Source organism: Osmerus mordax, chromosome 4 (genome assembly GCF_038355195.1).
Source record: "Osmerus mordax isolate fOsmMor3 chromosome 4, fOsmMor3.pri, whole genome shotgun sequence".
Lineage (NCBI taxonomy): Eukaryota > Metazoa > Chordata > Actinopteri > Osmeriformes > Osmeridae > Osmerus > Osmerus mordax.
Window position 1 is genome coordinate 22,021,876 of NC_090053.1, and position 15,685 is coordinate 22,037,560.

Below are 15,685 nucleotides of genomic sequence, written 5' to 3' on the forward strand. Positions count from 1 at the left end.
GAAGCCGTGTTCTGTGTGGATGAAAGCGGGAGCCGGCGTGAGAACACGAAGGCGCTGAGAAGATGGAGTGCTGGCCCTGACTGCCCGCCCTCGCTGTGTGAAAATGATCCCATTAATTCAGTTTCCCCTGGCCTCCCTGCACCTCAGAGAGAGAGAGGAGGAAGAGGGAGGGAGGTAGGGAGGGAAGGAGAGACAGGGAGGGAGGAGAGAGAGAGAGAGAGAGAGAGAGAGAGAGAGAGAGAGAGAGAGAGAGAGAGAGAGAGAGAGAGAGAGAAGGCAGAGCACTGCTGAGATGATTCCCTCTGTCACGTCAAAGGCAACATTATCATATCCTTGTTGCCCGGGTAACCAGCTTGGAATGCCTCTGTGCAAAGCTCGCCCCCTCTCCCCTTCTCATCCTCCATCCATCTCTCTATCCCCTTCTCCCCCTCTCCTCCTCCCATCCCTCCATTCTCTTTTTCCCATCCCTCCCACCTTCTGAGTAAACACAAGGGGTTATCTCTGTTTGCTGCGTGACAAACAGCATGACACATTTTGCCTGTCAGAAGTGCTGGTTCTTCTCTTGCCAGTCCTTCTCCCTACTGCTGGCTGTTAACCACAGAGGAACACCCCCATCATTATCCTGGAGGCCATCAGAGTAGAGTCCTCTGGGAGGCCCGCTCATCAGGGGGTCTGCTGGCTCCACAGCACCAAGATCTGCCCTCAGTTCAACTGCTCTCTCAAATGTAGAAATGAGGGTTAGAACTGGCCTCTTTCCAACCAGCTGAAGCTCTTCTGGAGAGACTCATCCCAGCTGAGAGACCCATCCCAGCTGAGAGACCCATCCCAGCTGAGAGACCCATCCCAGCTGAGAGACAAGCAATTCTACAAACACACTGAATGTAGTTTTGTGGAGGCTGCTGTTCATCCCAGTTTAGAAGGTCTGCACTCAAATGCTAGAATGCTAATTGAGGCCTAAAGCGGCACAAATTGTTTGTGACCAAAAACACCAGCATCCAACATACTCAGAAATGTCTTCATGTTTCTTGGTGGGAGGATTGTTGTATCAAGCTGGGCTTGAACAGAAATGCTCTAGTGTTTCAGTCTGAGGCTGAAACTGATGAATGAATCACGTACAGCTTCCCCCAATTATTAACTGAGGTGATATTCAGATATATTCAGAGTTGTTCAAATAGTAAGACAGGATGCCTCTGATGGGAAACATCCAAAAGTGTGAACTTGAAATTTAAATGTGATTTTGTCAAATATCCTGCATCTTAAAGAAGTTATAGAAAAATCTAATAGTTTCAAAGTGAAGTGATATGTGTCTCTTCTGGATTTCCTCATTCAAGCAAGAGAGGATGTAAAGAATCAAGAAATGTTTCATGGATTTAATCCCAAATAAGAGGGACCTGGAGACAAAACAATTTTAATTGCAGAGTGAAAAAACCGAGTTGAACAGAATGGCCTCCTGCCAACCCGTCCAAAATCCAGTTCCGTGTTTTGTCACTCTGCCGACCGCTTCCAGAGGCCCCCGTCCATTTGGATTTCCCCCCTGAATTTGCAAGTGGCTCGTTCTGCTTGTTGGTTACATTGTATCGCACCCTCAGCATTGAGAGATACAAACAACCATTAAGATATATTAGAGATTCAGCGGAATCGAGTCCAGGAATTATACTGTTGTGGAAACATGCGGAATATTGGACTTTTCTTCTCGGACTATTGAAGGATGTGATTTATATCCAACCAGGCTTGAAACTCAATCTCAATTTCCTATCGTAACCGGTATTTTTCTATTTTTGAACGGGATCTCAACGTGTGGAGGCTGCACTCGTCCACTGAATTGGTTTTCCCTTTCCAGTGCTGTTGGATTTCTTGGGAGCACGTTGATTGATTTGTCTGTCAAATTTACCACATTTTTGGGGTTACTGAAGTATTTTACCTTTCATCTCAGGATCTATGGAGTGTACATAGAATATTCGTTGGACTGGGGTTTTCAAACAGGGTAAGTTTATCATTTTAAGTTTACACGACCAGCTAGCTAGCAAGGCTTGTATTTTGCCACACTTTAGAAACGCGGGATTGCTAGCCTGCTCGCCGCTGTGTGCTCGCTAGCCTGTAGCTAGCCGCTGCTGCGGTGTTAGCAGTAGCATGCTAGATAACTGACTCGCTTTAAAGGCAAATGATGGGAAACTAGCCGGCTAGCTAACGCTAGCTAGCGTAACCTAGCCAGCTAGGTATCGTTTCCCTTTTGGATTGTCCTCGCTAGCTACTCATGTCTTGCCATGGAGAAGCCCCTTTGTCTGAAGACCTAGAATATATATTTATGAGCACTAACAACACGTTAGATGTTCTGTCTTTCATTGTTAGCTCAGCAATGCTATTAGCTTTTTATTTACTTTAATTACAGTTAAATAGCAATCGTGTTGCACTGCAAGGTGTTCATTTATGTTGCTAGCTAGAGACATTTTTCAACATAGACTTCGACGAGGACGTAAGACTTGAGTCAAAAGAGTGGCCGTCAAACAGCGTTTATTAAGTGATCTAGCTTGTCTGCTGACAAGACGTTTGAGAATGGGAAATATTGTTCTTCTGTTTTCAGTGACTGTCACAATATCTGATGGATATGACCAGTAGTTTATGCTTCCACTTTACTTCATGTAAACTGGCCTGGCTAGGCAGTAGTGTGGCAGTGGCTGTCCGTCGTTCATGATCAGGACATTTCTTGTTATTATTTTTATTCAAGGGGCATGGTTATAGTTCACGAGAGGCCTAATGATGCTCAAGGTTCAATAGCTAGCTAGTTGCAACAATTCAACTTTTTGACTGTCTGACACATTTGTAGAATGTTTCAATAATTAATGAAGCAAGATAAATGTTTTAAGTAATACACAGATTTTAATGGATTATTGGATATTATTATCCATTCTCAGTGGCAGTTACCCCTTAACCCCCATGAAAACAGTGTGCTGCAGTTTGAGCCTTTCTTCAGTATCGAGGAGGGCTGTGTGTGTATAAAACAGCATGGGGCAGAGCCTATTAAGAGCTATCTCAGGCAGTTGATTTCTGACAGCTATAAAATCCTGCATGTTACGGCTAATGTATAAGGATGAGCATTATGCTCATGCCAGGTTGCAAACCGCAGTGCTGTGTTTTGCATTGGCCAAGACAAAATGATGTAGTTAGGGGCCACTGCTTTCAAACTTGTGTACAGAAGTCTGTACATAGAATATTGCTGTGTACTCACACAGATCTTCTAATGAGTGTTTTGATTGTTAGTCTCATGTATCTCAGTTCAGACCTGTGATCTTATGAAATCACTCAGTCACTGTGACACCAGTCTCCTGGTGCCCTCAGCTGATTCGAGCGTGAAGCCCTGTTGAGTCTATGTGACATGCTGCCTCTTGGCAGAGTGCCAGGAAGCCCCTGGCCACAGAGTGCTTGTCAGAGGAACTAGGAAACTCAAATTGCCCAATCTCACTGCACATCTGCTTGCTCCCATTCAGCAGGAGAGACTGATAGAAGTGTCACTTGTGTTCTGGAGTGACTAGAGTTCAGGAGAGGCCTCCTTTTGTCTTTGTTATCTAAAAGCTGCCTGTCCTATCAGGGTTTAGTGACGGCCACAAGGAGCTCTTCTGCTTTAAAACCTGGTGATAAGCCCTCTGGTGTTCTTAACCAAAATCCTCTGTTCAAAAGAATAAGTCTAATTCCCTCAATAGTTGGCTCTGAATGAGGCAAAGATTGTTCTAGATTTCGGCTCCCATGTGGGTTACCTGAGGTAGAAAAGTGTTCAGAAAATAGCAACCCAGGACTCCTGTATCTTTGAGCCATTATTCACAGCAGATTGAATTTGGGATGAGGATGATAAATGGAACGGCAATGAAAATGATTTCTGTTGTGTTGGCCTCAAAGGTTTGGAAAGGTCCTTGTGGGCAAAATGTTCTCACTGCAGAACCAAGGGAGGGTTGAGTGGGCTGTGCTGTGCCGCTTGTTTTCTTTGAAGTCGGAATTGAAATCTGTTTAAATATAATGGAGGTGACTGAGAAGCTTCACAAACACCTTGTCATGTCTTTGAAAGAAGGAAAACCACTTTCATGACAACAGCATTAAAGTATTCAACTCGCTGTGAGTGCAGCAGGCCACATGGATGTCTTGGGGCCTGTGACTCTTGGTTAGGGCTGGGCGGTATGGCCTAAAATTGTTATCACGGTATAATTCGTAAGCACTGACGGTATCAGTATATATCACGATATATTAGTTATTCTTAAAAATGTCATGACAATGCAATCCGCACCGCAGCGGCTAATCTACCGCACTCGGACGGATTTGGATTGGGTAACTTCGGTGAATCGCATGAGTTGAATGTTCCAAATTTTGCAGTGTTTGCCACGGAAGAGCGACTTCTCAGTAGCCTACGCGTTCAACAGTAGCCTAAGTTTATGGGATCGCAAGAACTCTAGCTATAGTTAGCTCTAGCTATAAACAATTATTACATGGCTGAATACTCGATTCTGTTGGCCTACTATAAACATTTCACTATTCTAACCAACCTGGCATTGGATTTGTCAAACGCATTCTGGTAGATTCATTTTCATGCATATGCATGGCTTTCAGGTGGTGAAAAAGATTGCTAGTGTTTCCACCATTGGCTAGCTCAATTCAACGACACAATTTACGGAGTAGGCTACTGTTTGTTGGTCGATGTCGGATAACTTGAAACCAAACAATTTCCAAACGACAGTTTCCAAACGACAGAAGAGGCTCCCTTTTTATACCAATTCTTCTTCGTCCGGCAAATCAACCCCACTGGCGTTATTATCAGACATCATTAACGCTTGCTTACACTTGCCAACAAAAGCAGTTTACTCATATGAATGTTTGCTTCCTCTGGAGTTGCGCTAGCTTGTTTGTTGACTTTTATTGGCTGGCACAATGCGTGCAGCGTCCATGCTGCATGTTTTTTTGTTGTAAAATATACAAATTCGAACTAGCCCACTAGGCAGTAGGCCTATCACTTGACTTTTATTTTATACCAAACTGAAACACTTTACTTAATACATTTCTTAACACATTACTTAATACACGAGCACAATTGGCTGCCGAACTACAAACTCTGCCATAGCCTACTTTGTCGGTGTTATTGGTCAAAGTGGCAAAGAAATCTGTGGTATGGCAGCATTTCATTAAAGTACATTTACAAAGTACTGGGACTCGAAAAACGTTGAATGCAAACTCTGCAAACAACGGTTTATTTTTCATAGTTTGACGTCGAATAAGATGTAGCCTACCACCTGAAAAACCTAAGTTGGCCTAGCCCTACTTCGCTAATGCTAACACGCTGGGTTGAAAAATGAATATGCCTATTATAAGAATCACATCCAAATCGAATGACATTATCTTCTCCGGCCAAGACAACAAAATCTTGAGCTGTTGCAACGTTCCCCCCTCAGCTTGTAGCTACGTAAGTTTGCATGCTGCAAGTTTTCAGGCAGTGATAAGCGCGCTCTGATGATTTGCATGTTAAACAAACAATATTTTTAATTTGTAGTACATTGTAAGAGATACTAAATACCATCGGCATTCGGTTACAACAGGACTGGTGATACAAGTCTTATTATTAGTAGGCTAATAGCGGCTGAATCTGCAATTTCCAGCAGCCATTGAGTCAGATTGGGAAAATGTTTGTACGTTTTTTTTTTTGTGAAAAAAAAAGAAGAAAAGCGTTTCAAATTACGATTAGTCGATTTTCAGACGTTTTAGTCGAGTCTTGGTCGACCAAAGAAAATCTTAGTCGGGGACAGCCCTATAAATGTTCATATAATTATCATAATAATGAACAAACTTTTTGGGTGTTGACACCATAATGCCTTATTAAGTCATCAGTAAGCTGTTCAGGTCTGTTCATAGACATCTGACATCTGTACTTGTGGACTGAGATGTTGAGATGTCGAGCCTTGGTCTGCTATGGCCAAAGCTTCTACTCAGAAGATACTGGGACTCCTGAACATGTGACAGATGTGAAGAGATCCAGGTTCCTTGCTGGTTCGGCTTCTCGACCGCCCAGGCTGCTGTAAAGGTCTACCCTGTGTCCACTGCTGGTTGCATGAGCTCAGAGCTGGTGTGACCTACTACAATAGTAATTACCCGTGTCGTAGGTTTAGTAGAATGTGTCTGTCAACGAGCAGTAATTGGGTCAAATATGATCATGTTGCTAAAGAGCTGGGATGCTTCAGACCTCTGTCATGGCAGGAACAGGAGAAACATGGATTAGAACAAACAGGATCTCTCTATATCATTGATGTTAAAGAGGAGACCGTACCACTGATAGTATTCCTTCCCAGAGGATCAGTTGCGCTGGAATGATTCATTGGCTGCACATCAACTGATGACAAACCAGATAGGATTGATGTGCTCCAGGGGACTGCTGTGGATTTATGAAGCTGCTGTAGCCCACTGCTGTAGTGGAATACCCCTGACCTTAACCACAGTTAAACCACTGAACGCTCCATCCCTGTTCTCTGACCTGCAGCTCTGGGGCAGATGGAGAACAGGGATCTGACTGCTCGTGTTGCTCAAGGCCACACGCATGGAAAAACCTGCTGAAATCCTCTAATTTTTAGTCCGATTGAGTTGATCTAAAAACAAAGACCTCGGTCTGGTCTTATCGGCCTGTGCTGACTGAATGTGAGCTTCTCTATGTCGTTGCTCAGTTCAGTGAGAAGCATCGACACCTCAAAAGCCTGGCCTCTAATGACTTCTCAGTTGCTATCACCAAGATAGTGGTGACACAGATGTGAAAAGAGCTTTCAGGATTTCAGCGTTAACAGCTTCTCTCATCTGTGCTGTTTAGTCAACGCAACAGCCATGCTTGGATATTAATGATTCCTTGGTAGAACATTGGCAACATGGCAATTACCAGATTTGAGTTTTAGCCCACTTTATAAATACACTCTGTGAAAGTTGGATCCCCAGGAGAACGAACCAGTACTGTGTCTCACGTTCCTGTTCTGCTGAGGTGAAACTGCAGGCCGTGCTTTCCTCAGCTCCGGTGTGAACAGGCCTGGTGTCGGGTCTGGTTTGGTCGTGGCTCTGCCCACTCATTTGCCAAACAAGTGGTCCTGAGCTCCTGGAGGAACTACATAATGATGTTATTCCTCGGGGGACTGGTGAGAACGACCTGAGTAACCCTGCTCTAATGAAGCTTTGTGTTGAATCTGTTGAGTCACAACTCAGCCTTCTCTAGGGTCCTTGGAGGGCTTGCAGGGTCCTGCTGTAGAGATGCATCATGCTCCAGCTCCTGGGCAGGGAAACACAAGCTCTGATACCAGACTGGGGTTTCTGTTTTTAGATGGAATCTGTTAAGCTGTTCAGGAATGGCGACCTTACTGGAAATGCGAAAACACTCACCAGGGACTTGTCAGCCCAGGTCGACCTGTCTGCTTGGTGCAAGCAGCCGACGACTCTGGAACGGAGCTAGGATCTCCTCCAGCCCCTCACGTCTCTGGTTTAAGTCGTTAGAAGTGAGTTGCTTCTGCAGGCTGGCTGTGCTCCCCATCTCTCAGGGAGTTAAATAGGAAGCGTCTATCTGCTCCTGACCGCTCTCTGAACCTCTCTGTCTGACAGGAGCATGACGGCAGACGAGCAGACAGCGTCTGGGAGACAACACCAGATGAGGGGGGAGGATGTGCTGTTTCTTCCTTGTTAAGGCAAACCTGTGGCTACAGCTGTCAGGTTTGCAGTGTTTCCTGTAATATTTCTGCCCAGCGGTCCCACCAGGGGACTGGTACAAGCCCTGGTTCTGCTGCCTAGTCCTCCCCACCTCTGGAGGAAAGTTCCTGAAGTGAAGTCAGTAGTGTGACCTGGGCTGTCTCGGTCTGGAGGAGCTTCCTGTGGGAGGAATGGCCTCTGGGTTCTGATTGACAGAACTCTTAAGGAGGCCACACTTATCCAGGGCGCCTCCAGAGTGTTTGTCTGGAGAAAATGTGACGGCAAAACCTTTTCTACTGGTGGAGGGATACGGAACTACTTAAGTGGGATTTTCTGATTTCACAGATCAACTCGGTTGCTAAATTATATAACTCACATTTCACCTACTTATTCCACCCAGAACATATAAGAAGCACACAAACTCTCTGCTTGGAATTAAAGCATGAAATGCTTTGGAGTGACCCATTTAAAAGGGATTCAGGAAATAGCCTTTTTCTGTTTTTAGTACTTTACGTCTAATAGTCTGAATGGACAATGAAACTGATTATATAAAAACGGATCCGGTAATCAATACTCAGGGAAACACTGTGTTATAGTCTTCACAGGAGAAGAGATCATCAAGGGGTCAACCGTTTACCATCTCCCTGTGACGAGAAGAATAAAGTCATCATCCTGGGCTATTTAACACTCCAAATGAAAGGTGCCAGCAGAAAAAAAAACTAAGAATATACAGTACTATATCCTCTTGATAAGTTCTATTCATTACTGTAGATGTTATGACTAAGAACACACGAGTAAGCATTAGAGCTTTTATAGGAAGGTAAAAAAGGAAAGTTTTTTTTTCTTCTGCAGAACACCCAGAGGAGATTTCTACAGAGCATACTGACATGCAGAAGGATCAATATGATTGAGTGCTCTCTTGGATATGAAGGGGCTTGTTTACAGTTTAATGCAGAGAGGAGCATGGAAAGCTATCGTTCTGGTAATGTCCCTAGCTAGGATGACTTGGGTCGATGAAACTGATTTATTTTGTGCTCAGCAAAATTGGTGAAGGATTGCTTAGCACTGGCTACAATAAGTAATTAGTGCCTTGTTTTTCCGTGTGGTGGAAAACGTAGACGGGATTGTGGAAACCAGATGTGTGTTAGAGCAGATCTGCATGCGATGGACAAAGCTACATAAGACTGCTATAGAAGCAGAGCACGCATTGGCAAACAACCAGAATCTGTAACACATTCAAAATAACTTCTGGTTATTTGAAATTACTACATTATCTTATCACGTTGGTTGTCTGGTAAAATTTAATAAGAAAAAGTAGTAAAACATCAAATTACATTTTGTCCAAAGTTATATTTAAGCCCTTACATCTGATAGTTGTAAGTATGCTGTTGTGTTTGTAGTGGCTGACATCTTGTTTTCTTGGCCCCTGAAAGGCCAGGCAACCTACTAACTAGCAGGAACAGGACATCATCAGACAAGACTCACAGTTGGATCCATTGCCATCATCGTTAGCTTAATCCGTCGGAAACAGCACATTTTGACCAGTCTGCAGCGTACATCTTCTATTAGGCCTGTGTCCAGGCCTAAGGTTCTGATTTATATCAGAAATTAGTGCATTTTACTGAGTGCGTTTTACTGAGTATGTTTTACTGAGTGTGTGCTTGACTGAACAGCAGCCCTACTCCAGGATAATCCTTGGCCGGCAGAAGGGAGGGCTGCCAGACAAACAACACAGTTTAGCCTGTCCCCTCGCCCAACTCCTGCTCCTTCTCCCTCCGTCCCCCCATCTGCTCCTCCTCCGTTCCCCAGGGCTGGGAGCAGACTGGTTCTGTGGACAGGCCCAGCACAGCCAGGCTTGTGTGGTCAGGGCTGGGAGCAGGCTGGTTCTGTGGACAGGCCCAGCACAGCCAGGCTTGTGTGGTCAGGGCTGGGAGCAGGCTGGTTCTGTGGACAGGCCCAGCACAGCCAGGCTTGTGTGGTCAGGGCTGGTGCAGCAGGACGTGCTAGCAGGCTGGCCTGGCTGTCGACAGCAGAGCTAACACCTTGGAGACAGTTGTTGTTTTGACTGGAGGGAGTTGTCAAGACTCATGTCGAACCAAACAAAGCCCAAACCATCTGTCTGGCACTGTCTCACATCTGAGGTCGATGTTGTGGTTTGACATGGGTCGACCACTGAATACTGATTCAGATCATATTGAGTTGTGTTTAACCTAAGTCTGAGCCAGGCCCAGTCCAGTGCAGGAGACCTACATAAAACCTTTCAAGGTTCCAGTGGACTGTGTGTTCTATAAATGATGCATGGGCTGGTGGTTCTAGCTTCAGAAGCTGAACAGTGATGTCTCCACTCTCCTGGTTAGAGGACATGCTCTCAACAGTGATGTCTCCACTCTCCTGGTTAGAGGACATGCTCTCAACAGTGATGTCTCCACTCTCCTGGTTAGAGGACATGCTCTCAACAGTGATGTCTCCACTCTCCTGGTTAGAGGACATGCTCTCAACAGTGATGTCTCCACTCTCCTGGTTAGAGGACATGCTCTCAACAGTGATGTCTCCACTCTCCTGGTTAGAGGACATGCTCTCAACAGTGATGTCTCCACTCTCCTGGTTAGAGGACATGCTCTCAACAGTGATGTCTCCACTCTCCTGGTTAGAGGACATGCTCTCAACAGTGATGTCTCCACTCTCCTGGTTAGAGGACATGCTCTCAACAGTGATGTCTCCACTCTCCTGCTTAGAGGACATGCTCTCAACAGTGATGTCTCCACTCTCCTGGTTAGAGGACATGCTCTCAACAGTGATGTCTCCACTCTCCTGGTTAGAGGACATGCTCTCAACAGTGATGTCTCCACTCTCCTGCTTAGAGGACATGCTCTCACAAGGATTACATTTTTGATTTCCGTAATTCACAGCACAATGTTCCGCAAACTGTTATTCATAACAAGAATGTTGACATTGTAGCTGAATATGAATATTTAGGAACCATCATCGACAACAAGTTATCTTTTTAGAGCAATACTGAGGCTGTCTGTATAAAGTCCCAACAGAGACTTTTCTTTTTGAGGAAGATGAAATCATTCAGGGTGTGCACGACTTTGATGACTTAGTTTTACCAGTGTTTTATTGAATCTGTCTTGACATTGGGCATTGTGGTGTGGTACAGTGGTCTTCCAAAGATCAGCAAGCGTAAGCTTGCAAAGCTGGTAAAGGTAGCATCTAAGGTGGTTGGGGTACAGTTAGCCCAGTTGCAAGATATATATGATAAACGGGTTATGGGTAAGGCTAAACAAATTTTAAACTTCCTTGACCATCCACTTTTCGTAGTTTAATTTGCTCCCTTCTGGTCGTCGCTTTAGGCAACCTAGGTTGAGAACTGGTCGTGCCAGAGATTCCTTCATTCCTGTGGCTATTAGGAACCTAAATTCACTTGGCTGACATTTACATTTACATTTAGTCATTTAGCAGACGCTCTTATCCAGAGCGACTTACAGTAATTACAGGGACATTCCCCCAAGGCAAGTAGGGTGAAGTGCCTTGCCCAAGGACACAACGTCATTTTGCACGGCCGGGAATCGAACCAGCGACCTTCTGATTACTAGCCCGATTCTTTAACCGCTCAGCCACCTGACTCCCTGACATCTAGATTTTTAATTAATTAATTATTTATTTATTTCCTGCCAATGGCCATTACTGTCCCAATTGGACCCTGTCATGGGGTTTGGGGGAAGGTGTGTCTCCTATTGTGTGTTCTGTGTTGTGTAATGTTGTAGGCATTTGGTGCTGTTCTGTGTTTGTGTATGTGTTTCTGACCCCTGCTGCACACTAATTTCCCTTTTGAAGGATAAAGAAAGTTGAAGTTGACATGGACTGCTTAGATTCTCGACTGATCTCCACAATATATGAGTAGAACTCCAATTTCATAGAAACCCCTGTTATTCTGATGTTAATGAGGTGTAGTTTGTCTTCTGTCTTGTAGGTGTTTTTTCCTCCGAGCGTTGTGACAGAGAGCTGGAGTTCAGCTCACTGCTCGGATTCCGCATCCTCGTCTTTCACCCGTTTTGCAACGTAAACATACCATGCATACCAAGCATACCATGCATACCATGCTTCGTTACCTAGACCGTGCCACCACCAAGGATTTCCCCTAATCACTCTTCTGGGATTCTCTTGTGATTTACACCTGCTTAGCTTGACTCACAGACAGACTTAGTGCACCTAGACAGCTGTCAGTTTAGAGCAGTAGGTTGATCAGCTTATCTGGTTGGCCCATGTGTTTTATAAGGCACTAAGGTCTTTATCCTCATATAATTAAGCACTGACTTGATGGGTGTAAACTTTTATTTGTGTCAAGGCTTAAATTAAAGATTAGTGCTGGATATTTTTAGGATTTCGACCTCACCAGAATTATTCCCCGACATCTCAACTTTTTTTTACTTTTCAAAATTGAGGTTTTGGAAAACTCTTCTGCAAAATAAATGTGCCAGTGAGAGACTGGCTGGACTGACTCGTTCATGGAGGCAGCTCCCTGGGGGGGCCAGTGACGCACTCCCTCTGAACTGGGTCACGGTGTGTGGAGGCAGGAGAGACTGGAGCAGTGCATGCTGGGAGGACATCAGCTTCCTGTTTGTGTTCTCGTGGATCACTCTCGGTCTACCCTTTCAGCAGTGATCGTCTCACTGATGCCTCCCTCATCCTCCAGTCTGCGGAAAGTCAATTTCTCAACTGTGCATGTTTTGCCACCCATTGAATGTTATTTGCTGCGAATTGGTGAGGCGAGGCAAATCAATCCGTGGGCTAAATTGCTTTTGCGAGGGTTGCGGTAGTGAAATTAGACTGCAGATGACATCCTAACGACCACCATCAGGTCTGACAGGGTTGCAGTCAGGAAGACAATTTGACATAGGAGTTTCTATGACCATCATTATACAAGCTAGGCGTTACATCCTGGAATATTCTTAGTTGTTTTTTTTCTGCTGGCACCTTTCATTTGGAGTGTTAAATAGCCCAGGATGATGACTTTATTCTTCTCGTCACAGGGAGATGGTAAACGGTTGACCCCTTGATGATCTCTTCTCCTGTGAAGACTGTAACACATTGTTTCCCTGAGTATTGATTACGGATCAGTTTTTTATATAATCAGTTTCATTGTCCATTCAGACTATTAGACGTAAAGTACTAAAAACAGAAAAAGGCTATTTCCTGAATCCCTTTTAAAGGGGTGATTGGGTCAAGAGGGTCAGATGGCTGAGCGGTTAGGGAAATTTAAATATCTTAAATTAGCTGTAGCTATCTTGCTGAAAAATAAATCTGGACAAACATGCAGCTTGAATTGTAGATTTACATGACAACAAATTTTATTTATTTGAATGAAACAGTCAGGAACATGAAATAACATTAGCCCCATTGCCAATAAACTAACTCATCCCACATTCTACAGATGCCGGATATGTAGCACTGCTAATAACTCTTAGTGACAACATCATACTACAGCTTGCGGTTAGGATGAACATAAGGTCGGAACAGCACATCTTTTCAGCAACAGCTTCATAGCAAATCCTGCTTTACATTGTCCCAGGTTTTCAAAACTGTCCTTGGTGAAATGGTTCGAGCAAATGTGTAATTGAGGGTTGAACTGCACAAGGATCTTCTCATAGACAAACATCACAGCCCGTCGAGTGTTTGGTTCCTTGGGAAGACAGTGTCAGCATTCCCTGTACAGCCTGGAACACTGCATTTATCACCGTAGTCTATTTTCAATATCCTTGAAAAACGTTCTTCTTTGTAATTCCGTGGAAGTACACAGAGCAGCGAGCAGCAAATTTTGGGGTGTGACAAAGGTACAGACCAGAGCCAAAATATGTGGCTGCTTTTTCAAAACCGACTGTTTTACAGCTACATTTTTTAATTCAATCAAGTCAATGACCCCTTTAAAACCATAAGCAGAGCGCTAAAATCTGTCTTGAGATTTTAAAAGTATAGTTACCTAGACAACAACCATGTTATTCCTCCTGTCTCCTTACCCAGGACATGCCTTCCATAACACCCTGATCTAATTTACAAGTGTATGACTGTAAACACACCAGTGTTCATCAGCCAAGTCCTCTGTCCTCCTCAGGCCTCTCAGCCCCCTGGCCTCTCAGCCCCCTGGCCTCTCAGCCCCCCTGGCCTCTCAGCCCCCCTTGCCTCTCAGCCCCCCTTGCCTCTCAGCCCCCTGGCCTCTCAGCCACCCCGGCCTCTCAGCCCCCCTTGCCTCTCAGGTTGCAGATTTTATAGTCTAAAGTTAAAAATAAAGACTGTTTATTCTGTTTTTGTAATTTATTATTCGGCAGGATAGTTACATTTGTTTATTTATAAGCGGTTATCAATAACCCAGCATAAGCTGCTATGGTTTATGTTGCGTCTCTAAAAAGCGTCTCTAAGAAAGAGAGTGGAATATGTTCAACGTTTCCTGCCACTAAATAAACAGTTGTTTCATGATATTTTATCAACTCTTCATTGTTATACTTAATATACATTGTTGTTAAAAATAGTTAAATAGATAATGCTACATGATAAATAGAAGGCTTCAAACAGACCCCTTAATCAGAATCTGAAAGGGTTTTAGTCGCCATGAAAGTTTGCACAGAAAAGGAATTTACTTTGGCAGGAAGGTGCATACATTCAACATATAGGGATCATAAATCTTGTATAGAATAGTGGTGTACAAGTCTAACTATACTAACTACTAATGGTACAAGGTCTAACTAATACTAAGGGCCTGTAAGAATTTAGGATTAAAAAATAAATAAAATTAAAAAAGATCGGTGATCGGTATTCTGTATCGGCCGATACTGCTTCTAGCGATCGGTGATCGGCCCCAAAAATCCTGATTGGAGCACTCCCTAGTAAGATTGCTTGCGATGTTGACGTTGATTGATTGCGATATTTTCTTTAAAGCGCTGTAAGATAATTTGATGCCGTGCCTGGCTCTACCGGGGCTACACGGTATAGTCAAAATCCATATAGTAGGCCAAATTCATACCGGTATATTTCTATACTGTTCATACCGCCCACCCTTAGTTCAGATCAGTTCTGTTACGTTCAGATCAGTTCTGTTTCATCAGTCCTGTTCAGATCAGTCCTGTTGAGGACTGATCTACAGTACCAGTCAAAAGTTTGGACACATTTTCCCACTCAATTGAATGGGAAAATGTGTCCAAACTTTTGACTGGTACTGTATATGGTATACACATGGTTCTATAAACTAGGGACACACAGGAGAACACAGCCATGTCTAATGACATACAGGATTCATTCATTTACATTTAGTAATTTAGCAGACGCTCTTATTGTTCTTTGGCTCTCGACGAAGGCGGTCGCATTTTATCCTCCCCTCCCTGACCTTCCCTGCTTGGCCGTGTCTTGTCTTGTCTCAAGATACTCTCTCATCATCACTCTCCGAAACTAGAAGCATGGCATTAATTAGCTGGTCTCTCAATGCTATTGACACCATCTTCTCGAAGAGAAGCTCGGGTTCGGGGGAACCCAACTGTCCGGACGGGACGTTCGCAGCTGGCTACACGATGGACGCGTGGGAGAATTGGCGTGTCGTGTGTCTAGCGGTGCTTTCCGCGGAGGACGTTGAAGACATCTTCATATTCGGAACCATGATTACAGGCTTTCTGCTGTTTGGAATAGGCGCTGGCTTTGTATATCGGAAAATTAAGGAAACGGCTGCAGCCATCAAAATCCCCGTTAGGCTGCCCGATATGATTGATGCGGTGGGCAGAGTTGTTGGAGCTCAGACTGTGAACTTACAACGCAGCATTGATTACAACAGGGATAAGTTTGCGGCTCTGCAAAGGAAGATGGAGGACATGGAGACCTTCTTGAAGGGTGGACGTGAAAATTGAGTTGCGGCTACTCGTCAAAACAACTACCCCAATCTTATCCACTTTCGGCCCCGTAACCAGCACAGGCCTTGGCCAAGGCCGTCGCTGGAAAACAACTCCCCTGGAGAGCG

At 44.4% G+C, this 15,685-nt stretch overlaps 1 protein-coding gene across 2 annotated transcripts in view; it reads left to right on the plus strand.

The window, feature by feature from the left end:
- The first annotated feature begins 1,768 nt into the window (after positions 1 to 1,768).
- The window catches only part of znf609a (zinc finger protein 609a), a 93,325-nt gene continuing 79,408 nt past the window's right edge, over positions 1,769 to 15,685 (plus strand). For both annotated transcript variants that reach the window (XM_067234581.1, XM_067234580.1), the window contains exon 1: positions 1,769 to 1,984. The gene's annotated coding sequence lies outside the window, so the exon portion shown is untranslated. The remainder of the gene's footprint in view (positions 1,985 to 15,685) is intronic.